Source organism: Hevea brasiliensis, chromosome 3 (genome assembly GCF_030052815.1).
Source record: "Hevea brasiliensis isolate MT/VB/25A 57/8 chromosome 3, ASM3005281v1, whole genome shotgun sequence".
NCBI classification, from domain to species: domain Eukaryota; kingdom Viridiplantae; phylum Streptophyta; class Magnoliopsida; order Malpighiales; family Euphorbiaceae; genus Hevea; species Hevea brasiliensis.
This window is the reverse complement of record NC_079495.1, coordinates 82,819,597-82,829,396: the sequence shown is the minus strand read 5'-3', so window position 1 is coordinate 82,829,396 and position 9,800 is coordinate 82,819,597. Positions and strand designations below refer to the sequence as shown.

Sequence of the window (9,800 nt, the reverse complement as noted above, 5' to 3'; positions counted from 1 at the left end):
TGAAGACAAGTTGTGGAAAAGCATGGCTTCATCATGGAGATTTAAGCTTGAAAGGTGGGCGGCCATGGATGAATGTTTGGGAGGAACTTGGTTTGGCCAAAGTGAAGTTTGAGGAAGAAGATGAATGCAAAAAGTTAGTGGAAGAAATCTGTCCTTTTATGCTTTTTATACTTCACTTAGTGGAGCACTAAGTCTAATTAAACATTAAATTAATATAAGTTTCCATAATTATAATTAACATCCTAATTTCTCACTATTTATTCTATATATTTAATTTTTATGGCATTTTCAAAATTTAACACTACTAATTTTTCATGGACATTTAGGTCAAAAGTCAACTCTAGGTGTCAATTGACCAGAATGTCCCTCATCTGGTTGTATTCCCGATTTTTCGATAATACCGATTTTTATCGGTTTTCTTGATTTTTAGTTTTTCTTTATACTAATTGATTAAATTTTCTTCGACATTTTCTAAGTCAATTATACAACAATAGATATTTTTTTAAGTCTCAAAAATATTTTCTAGGGTTCTCCGCGGTCCAGGGCTAGTCAACGGTCCTCGCCGCAACTTCCCGGTACGGTCACCCATCGCTAGGGTTTTTGGCTCATTTAACTTAATCACATTTCATTGCTCTTATTTTTCCTTTGTTTTTATTATATTTCTTCTATTGTATTTCATTATCTTATTTCTCTTCACTAACATTTAAGTATAATTTCAGGCATTCTAACTGTCCAGACAGACACCGATCATCGGAATAGTAAAACACACTACTTAATGTAGGGGTGTTACAAGTGAGGTTGATTTGCTTTGTCATAGTGTACAATACGGCATTGATCGTGAAATTTTGTTTCATGGTCTAAAATGAGTGTTGATGTTGGCAACACTTATGCTTTGTAATTTGTGATTTACGAATTATGATTTCTTAATTGAAAGTTGATTTCAATAAAGAGTTATTATGGACTTGGAAATTATTTGTGGTGTATTCATGATTATGAAAAATATGATTTGTTATATTTTGACAAGTTGTACTTTACTTTAAGTTTTAAAATTTAGTAGTTGTGCAGCACTGAGTGATATACTTAGCGATAGCTTATTCATGCTGTCGCGGGTAAGGGAAAGGAGAAGGCTGTGGAGTGAGAGACTTAGAGCAGCTTTTGAATTAACTGTGGGTATATATATATATATATATATATATATTAAGTATGCCCCTGTATTTCCTTTTAATGTATTTTGTAGCTATATGTATGGTTGTAAGAACATTGAGCAATTGTATTAAAAAGCATCATATTGTTATAACATTTTGATATTGTAAATATTTGCAATTCTATTTTGACACATATGTAAACATAACTTTTGTAATATTAAGTTTATTATCTTTAATGAATGTAAGATTTGAAATCAAATGTTTACTTGAAATGTAAATGTATTATTATTATGCTTGTGAAATGGATTGAAGAATATCTTTTACTTGATTTATATTATGATGTCAACAGGTTATAAATTTTGGGTTTCGCTAAAGTTTTAACCATCACTATATAGTTTTTTTGCAAAATAAAAATAAAATAAAATGCTATGATCCGTTTAAAATTCCTTGTAGTATATTTAATAGATTATCGTTAGGTGAAGTTCAGTAATTTATTAGATATGCTACGAGAACATGTCATGCCTTACAAGGGATAAGGTGTGACACCCACACTCTATAGTTCTAACAATGCTATCAAACGTCCTCAATCTTATGTTACCATTTCTTTCCACATGTAATGAACGATCATTGCCTAGAAACACATTACCACTCATCTGTTTGTAAGTGACAAACTAGTTTCTGTGTGGACATGATAAGTGTATAATTTATTAATTTTACTCCTACCACATTTAGTGTTTTTTTTTTATGTTTAATTCAGTTGGTTAAAATATATTTATCATCTAGGCATATTTTTAGATAGTTGTGGAATAATTGTATTAAATGGAGAAATTTTCAGCGTTTGACTTTTACTGAATTTTTCAGGTGTTTCTAAAGTTATGGGTCTCCAAATTAAGTGCTATTTAATCCATTGAAAAGCTAAGATAGAGCACTACAAAAAATAAAGAGAGACCAAAGCCCAAATCAGTCTTCAAGGTTGATAAAATGAGCTATGGATCTATTGAAAAAGCCCAGACTTATTGTGCCATGACTAGTTTTGGTATTTATTTTGTATCTGGAGTTTTAGATGTCCAAATGAAGCAAGCCTAAGCCCAATTGAACCTTAAGAGCCACCTCTACAACTTCTATGAAGGGCTGGACATGAGATGAGGCCATTTTAATTGTGAAAAATGGCAATGAAGTTGTCACTATGGGCTGGACTGTCTATTTGAACCAGTCCTAGTTTTTGGGCCATAACTTGGGTTGTGGACCTCGGATTTGGGAAAACTAGTACCCATTGGAAAGCTAATAAATAGGGCTACAACTTTCCTGAAGAGGGCAGAGGCAGATTCGGAAAGAAAGTCACTGAAAATTGGCCTTAATTCTAGAAACGTGAATGCAGGCTGAAAATCTGCCTTTTTGAATTTCAAAACTTTTCCTAGTTTGGTTCCTATCTTTGGGGTTAGGTTTTGATTATAACTACATCTTTGGGCAGCCGCTAAGAGCATCCCAATTCAGACCTTTGTTTTCCATTCTCTTCTTAGATTTCTTCTTTATTTTTCTGTAAGCCATGAACATGAGTGGCTAAGTTTTTTATTCAATTCAAGGGATTCAAGTTCCTATATGTGATTTGTGAGACCAGGTTCATAATTTAATTTATGTCTTTTTGAATATCTATTATTTTCTGATTTAATTATTTTTGATCTGCTGAATGATTTGCTAAAAAGGCCTATTAGTTAATTGTTTGATTTGATCAATCGCTAATTCATCTTCATAATCCGTAATTATTGTGTAAGATTGAACATGAGTAGCAATTAGGTTTTATTGATTATGATCCAAGTTTTCGATAATAACCTAAGAAAACAATAGGGTAGATTAAATGATTTATGCTTCATAAATTGTTGTTCAGCTTAACTACTTCCTTTTCTTAAAGCAGTTATTATTTTGATGAGGATTGCTTAATACCAACTCAGTTAATAATTAGAGTCAATAAGAGTGCTAGACTCAAATTTATGAGTATAGGGAAGTCAGGGGTTTACCTCACTGTTTGATAAATCTACGTTAAGTATTTCATAAGATATAATTGTATTTCTTTTGTCTATAATCAAATCAATGCATTGGAATGCGAATTACCTTGGACTGAAGTTTGTTTAGCTGGAGAGTTTCTTATTTTTATATCTTAATTTTGGATTTTTGATTTCTTCTTTTGATTGTGAATTAACACCCCCCCTCTCAACCTTTGTTTCTTTTTTCATTACACAAGTGCATGAAATTTAATAATTCAGTCTCTAGGGTTTGACCTGGATTTACCACTTACTACAGAAAATATTTCACAATTGGAGATTTCAGTTAATTTAATTTCTGGTGGATTTGACAGCCATCAAGAATTTTGGCGCCGTTGCTGGGGAATTAAATTTGTTGAATTTTGTATTTTCTGTGTAAGAATATTCTGTTAGTTGTTGCTATTTTCAGGTTTTTGAAAAAAAAATAATAATACAGTATTACTATTCACTGTTACTGTTCATTAAGAATTTTGGTTAAATTTAGAGGGCGGCCCATACCTATTTTGAAGAAAACGACACTCTGATCAGGACCAATCTATCCATGGGATTCTTTGGCCACACCCTCTTGAGACCAAATTCGATTGTTTTCTAGGGTTTTGAAGCATTTTTCTATTTTTACTTTGATTTCTTTTTGTTTACAACTAGAATTTCTCAATCTGGTGAGTTGATCTTTGATCCAGAAGTAGAAAAAACAGCTAAACGTTTGAGAAAATTGGCTAAGAAGGCTAAGCAGATTTCGAGTACATCTAAAGGAGTCCAATCTCCAAGGGAGTTAAGTTCGGATTCGAAATTGGATTCAAATTCCGAAAATGAAACCATGGCTGCTAGGACTTTGAAAGAGTTAGCTGTTCCTGAACTAAACCAACAGCCTTTGTGTATCCAATACCCTGCTTTAAATGTTGCTTTTGAGTTGAAATCTGGACTAATCTATTTATTGCCTAAGTTTTATGGTCTTGCAAATGAGGATCCACATAAGCATCTAAAAGAATTTCATATTATGTGTTGTAGCATGAAACCTCAAGGAGTTTCAGAGGATCAGATCAAGCTTCGGGCTTTCCCTTTCTCACTAGAGGGCACAGCTAAGGTTGGTTGTATTACCTTCCTTCTGGATCCGTCAACTCATGAAATGGGATGAAGCAGATATTTTTGGAGAAATATTTTCCTGCTTCCCGTGATACCAAAATAAGAAACAAAATTTTTAGCATCTAGCAGTACAATGGAGAGAGTTTGTGTGAGTATTGGGAGAGATTTAAGAAGCTGTGCGCAAGCTGTCCCCATCATCAAATAAGTGAGTAGCTATTGATTCAGTAGTTCTATGAGGGACTTCTACCGATGGACCACAGTATGATAGATGCTGCTAGTGGAGGAGCTTTGGTTGATAAGACACCAGAAGAGGCAACGAGGCTGATTGCTAACATGGCAGCAAATTCTCAGCATTTTGGAATGAGAATGGATCACACACCTATGAAGGTTAATGAGGTAAGTACATCTAACCTTGAGAAACAAATTTCTGATTTAACTTCTTTGGTGAGGCAGTTGGTTGTAGGGAACATGAAACATGCAAACTGTTAAGGTATGTGGAATTTGTTCGGGTTCGGGTCATGCTACTCACATGTGTCCTGTGTTACAAGAGGATGAATCAATGCAACATGCTAATGCAGTAGGACATTATGGACAGCCACAACGCAGGTATGATCCCTATTCAAATACTTATAATCCAGGATGGCGAGATCATCCCAATTTGAGTTATGGGAATCAACCGGTGCAAAATCGATAGCAGCAGCAAAGACCATAAGTGAATCAACCACCTCTGCCTCCCTCAAATCAAGGTATGTCACTTGATGAAATTGTTAAGGCTTTGGCTAACAATACACAACAGTTTCAATAGGAGACCAGAAATAGCATTCAAAACATAGAGACACAGATTAGTCAGTTAGCCTCATCTGTGAGTAAGCTTGAAGCTCAAGGTTCTGGAAAGCTTCCATCACAAACAGTCATGAACCCTAGAGAAAATGCAAGTGCGATACTATTATGGAGTAGGAAAGAAGTTGATAATCAGACTCCACATAAGTCAACGAAAAAGAAAAAGCAAGGAAAAAAGGGTATGAAGTTCCTGAAGTTGAGGTAAATACTGAACCTAACTTGAATAAGGTTAATAATTCTGTTCTTCCTCCATTCCCATGTAGGTTGGCTAAAAATAAGAAAGAAGAACAAGAGAAAGAAATTTTGGAGACTTTTAGAAAGGTGGAGGTGAATATACCCTTACTTGATTTGATCAAATAAGTTCCCAAGTATGCTAAATTCCTTAAAGAACTATGCACTACAAAGCGCAAGTTGAGGAATAATGAGAAGATCAGTGTGGGGGAAAATGTGTCGGCATTAATTCAGCAAAAATTACCCCCTAAGTATAAGGATCCAGGTTCGTTTTCTATTCCCTGTAAAATAGGTGATTCTAGATTTGAACATGCATTGGCAGATTTAGGAGCATCTATTAATGTTATGTCAAATTCAGTTTTTCAAACTTTAAATTTGGGTCCTTTGAAAGAAACTAGTGTCATTATTCAGTTAGCTGATCGTTTTAATGCTTACTCATTGGGAGTAGTTGAGTATGTGTTGGTGCAGGTTGGAGGATTGATTTTTCTTACAGATTTTTACATTCTGGACATGAAGGATGATAGTGCTCTCTCATCAAATTCAGCTTTGATTTTGTTTGGAAGACCTTTCCTAAAAATTTCCAAGACAAAAATTGATGTGGATGAGGATACCTTAACTATGGAGTTTGATGGAGAGACTGTCAAATTTAATATTTTTGATGCCATGAAGTATCCTGCTGATGATCATTCTGTCTTTTTTATTAATGTTATTGATACATTTGTGCAGGATGTTTTTCAGGATGAGTTAGAAAGAAAATTACAATTGCATGGATTAGAGGAAATTCGCCCTAAGGCTTATGAGAATTCTAGGATCTATAAAGAAAAGACAAAGGCATTCCATGATAAAATAAGGAAGCAGTTTGTGATTGGACAAAAAGTTTTATTGTATAATTCCATATTGAAGCTGATGCCTAGTAAGTTGCGTTCTTGTTGGATTGGACCCTTTGTTGTTATTAATGTGTTTCCTAATGGTGCAGTTGAAATTAAAAGTTTAGAACTAACAAAGTGTTCAAGGTCAACGGTCATGAACTCAAGTCATTTTATGAGGGGTTTCAGGAGAATTCAGTGGATTAAGGAGCTTTGCCATTTCGAGCTAACGACGATAAACAAAAGCGCTTATTGGGAGGCAACCCATGGTTGGCTTGTTAGCCATAATCAGATTTGTTTTCTTTCCCTTATTTTATTTTATTTTTCTAGCATTTTTTTTCTGTTTTCTTTTTTTTTTTCTTTTCTTTTGCATTTGAGCTTTACATTAGGGACAATGTAAGTTTTAAGTATGGGGGAGGAGAAATTTGTTGCTGTAATTTTTTTTTAATTTAAAAAAAAAAAATTCTCATAAGCTTGATTTATGATTCTATATTAACTCTCGGAGAGAAGTGCTCTGTCCTTAAAATGACTTTTCTATTTTAGATTGAATTTTTGAGATTTTAGGCAAGGTAATAGTAACTTTAATGATGAATTTTCCCTCTTCACCATACCATAGAACAATTTTTTCCTGCATAAATAATTTAGGCTTGATTTAATGGTGAACTAATTAGTTATGTGTGCTTTAAACTAGTGTCATGCATATTTTAGAACTTTGTTTAATCTATCGGAGCACTTTATAATATGTAGATGCATAAATTGGAGGAAATAAAAGGGTGAACTTGAAAATTACTTCTCTATTTTAGTTAAGCAAACTAATCAGAGGTCTTCATGAATCCCATGTCAATTCTCAGGCCAAAAGCTAGCTAGGATATGAGCAAGGTACTTTTCTGAAGGTGACGGTTGAAAAAAAAAAAGTAATAACTGTGATAAGAGAGAAGTACCAATTTCAAATAAAATAAAATAAAAAAAGGGGCATTTCTATCTCCACTAAGATTTGCAAAGATCTATAATTGTTGTGCCTTGATAAATTAGCCTTGTGTTTTGGTGTGTATTGACTTAAAATTTTATGGAACTTTAATTGTGTGAGCTTAATTGATTTCAAGCCTTTTATTTTGTGTTGGAAAATTATTGATATATTGGTATGGTGTTGATGGAATTTGTTGTGATGGTTATTACCTTACTTGCCTCTTCTTTCAAATTTTTAATCTTTTGTTAGAGAATGTTGTGATAGGGTGAAGTTAAGGAACTTCTAAGTGGAGTTGATTGAGAGTTTAAGTCATGCTTGAGGACAAGCATGGAATAAGTGTGGGGGAATTTGATAAGTGCATAATTTATTAATTTTGCTCCCATCACATTTAGTGTGTTTTTATGTTTAATTCAGTTGGTTAAAATATATTTATCATCTAGGCATATTTTTAGATAGTTGTGGAAAAATTGTGTTAAATAGAGAAATTTTCAGCGTTTGACCTTTGCTGAATTTTTTAGGTATTTCTAAAGTTGTGGGTCTCTAAATTGAGTTTTGTTTAATCCATTGAAAAGCTAAGATAGAGTACTACAAAATATAAAGAGGGACCAAAGCCGAAATCAGTCTGCAAGGTTGACAAAATGAGCTATGGATCTATTGAAAAAGCCCAGACTTGATGTACCACGACCAGTTTTGGTATTTATTTTGTATCTAGACTTTCAGATGTCCAAATGAAGCAAGCCTAAGCCCAATTGAACCTTAAGTACTATCTCTACAACTTCTATGAAGGACTGGACACGAGATGAGGCCATCTTAATTGTGAAAAATGGCAATGAAGTCGTCACTATGGGTTGGACCGTCTGTTTGAACCAGTACCAGTTTTTGGGCCATAACTTGGGCTGTAGATCTCAGATTTGGGCGAATTAGTACCCGTTGGAAAGCTAAGAAATAGCGCTACAACTTTCCTGAAGAGAGTAGAGGCAGATTCGGAAAGAAAGTTGCTAAAAATTGGCCTTAGTTCCAAAAACGTGAATGCAGGCTGAAAATCTGTCTTTTTGAATTTCAAAAGTTTCCTAGTTTGGTTCTTATCTTTGGGGTTAGGTTTTGACTATCAATACATCTTTGGGCAGCAGCTAATAGCATCCCAATTCAGACCTTTGTTCTCCATTCTCTTTTTAGATTTCTTCTTTATTTTTTTGTAAGCCATGAACATGAGTGACTAAGATTTGAATTCAGTTCAAGGGATTCAAGTTCCTATGTGTGATTTGTGAGACCAGGTTCTTAATTTAATTTATGTCTTTTTGAATATCTATTGTTTTCTAATTTAATTGTTTTTTATCTGTTGAATGATTTGCTAAAAAGGCTTATTAGTTAATTGTTTGATTTGATCAATTGCTAGTTCATCTTCATAATCCGTAATTATTGTGTAAGAATGAACATGAGTAGCAATTAGGTTTTATTGATTATGATCCAAGTTTTCGATAATAATCTAAGAAAATAATAGGTTGGATTAAATGATTTATGCTTCATAAATTGTTGTTCAGCTTAACTACTTCTTTTTCTTAAAGCAGTTATTAATTTGATGAGGATTGCTTAATACCAACTCAGTTAATAATTAGTGTCAATAAGAGTGCTGGGCTTGAATTGATGAGTATAGGGAAGTCAGAGGTTTACCTCGCTGTTTGGTAAATCTACGTTAAATATTCCATAAGATATAATTGTATTTCTTTTGTCTATGATCAAATCAATGCATTGGAATACAAATTACCTTGGACTAAAGTTTGTTTAATTGGAGAGTTTTTTATTTTTAGATCTTAATTTTGGATTTTTGATTTCTTCTTTGGATTGTGAATTAACCCCCCCCCCCCAACCTTTGTTTCTTTTTCCATTACACAAGTGCATGAAATTTAATAATTCAATCTCTAGGGTTCGACCTAAATTTACCACTTACTGTAGAAACTATTTCATAATTGGTGATTTCAGTTAATTTAATTTTTGGTGGATTCGACAGCCATTAGGACACATGTTATAAGTAGCATCAGTATCAACAATTCAGGAATTTTGTACATGATCTGAACTCACAAATAAATTTCCCCAGCACTGCCATTACCATCAGAATCGATAAACCTATCAACCACATTCGTAAAACTTTTTGATTGTTTTCCCTTTTTATTTTTCAACTTGGGATAGTCTCTCCTATAGTAGCCTTGCTCCCCGCACTCAAAATAGTTAGCCTTTTTCATTCTGGACTTAGATCTAGTCTTAGATTTTTTCCCTACTAGAAGAACCCTCCGTTGAATATGTTCTTCCCCTGCTCATTAAACCTTCCCCCTCAAATCTTTCTCTATTATCTGAAAAATTCTTTTTCAACTCCTTCGATTTTAGAGAATTACTAACATCGTCTAGTGAAATATTGTCTTTTCTATACAACAGAGTATCAACAAAAGTATCGTAGGAGGGTGGCAAAAAACATAACATAATAAGGGCCTAATCCTCACTATCAATATCAATATCAACATTCTTCAGGTCCATAATAATTTAATTAAATTCATCTGATGTTCTTTAATTGGTTTACCTTCACTCATTCTCAGATTGCAAAGCCTGTTCTTTAGATACAGGCAGTTGGTCAGCA

The 9,800-nt window shown here is 33.6% G+C and overlaps 1 non-coding gene across 1 annotated transcript; it reads right to left on the bottom strand.

Annotated features, from left to right (window-relative positions):
- Positions 1–4,363: 4,363 nt before the first annotated feature.
- LOC131178827 (small nucleolar RNA R71) lies at positions 4,364–4,470 on the bottom strand. Its single transcript, XR_009147836.1, has one exon. It is a non-coding gene; the product is annotated as a small nucleolar RNA R71 (small nucleolar RNA).
- Positions 4,471–9,800: the final 5,330 nt, after the last annotated feature.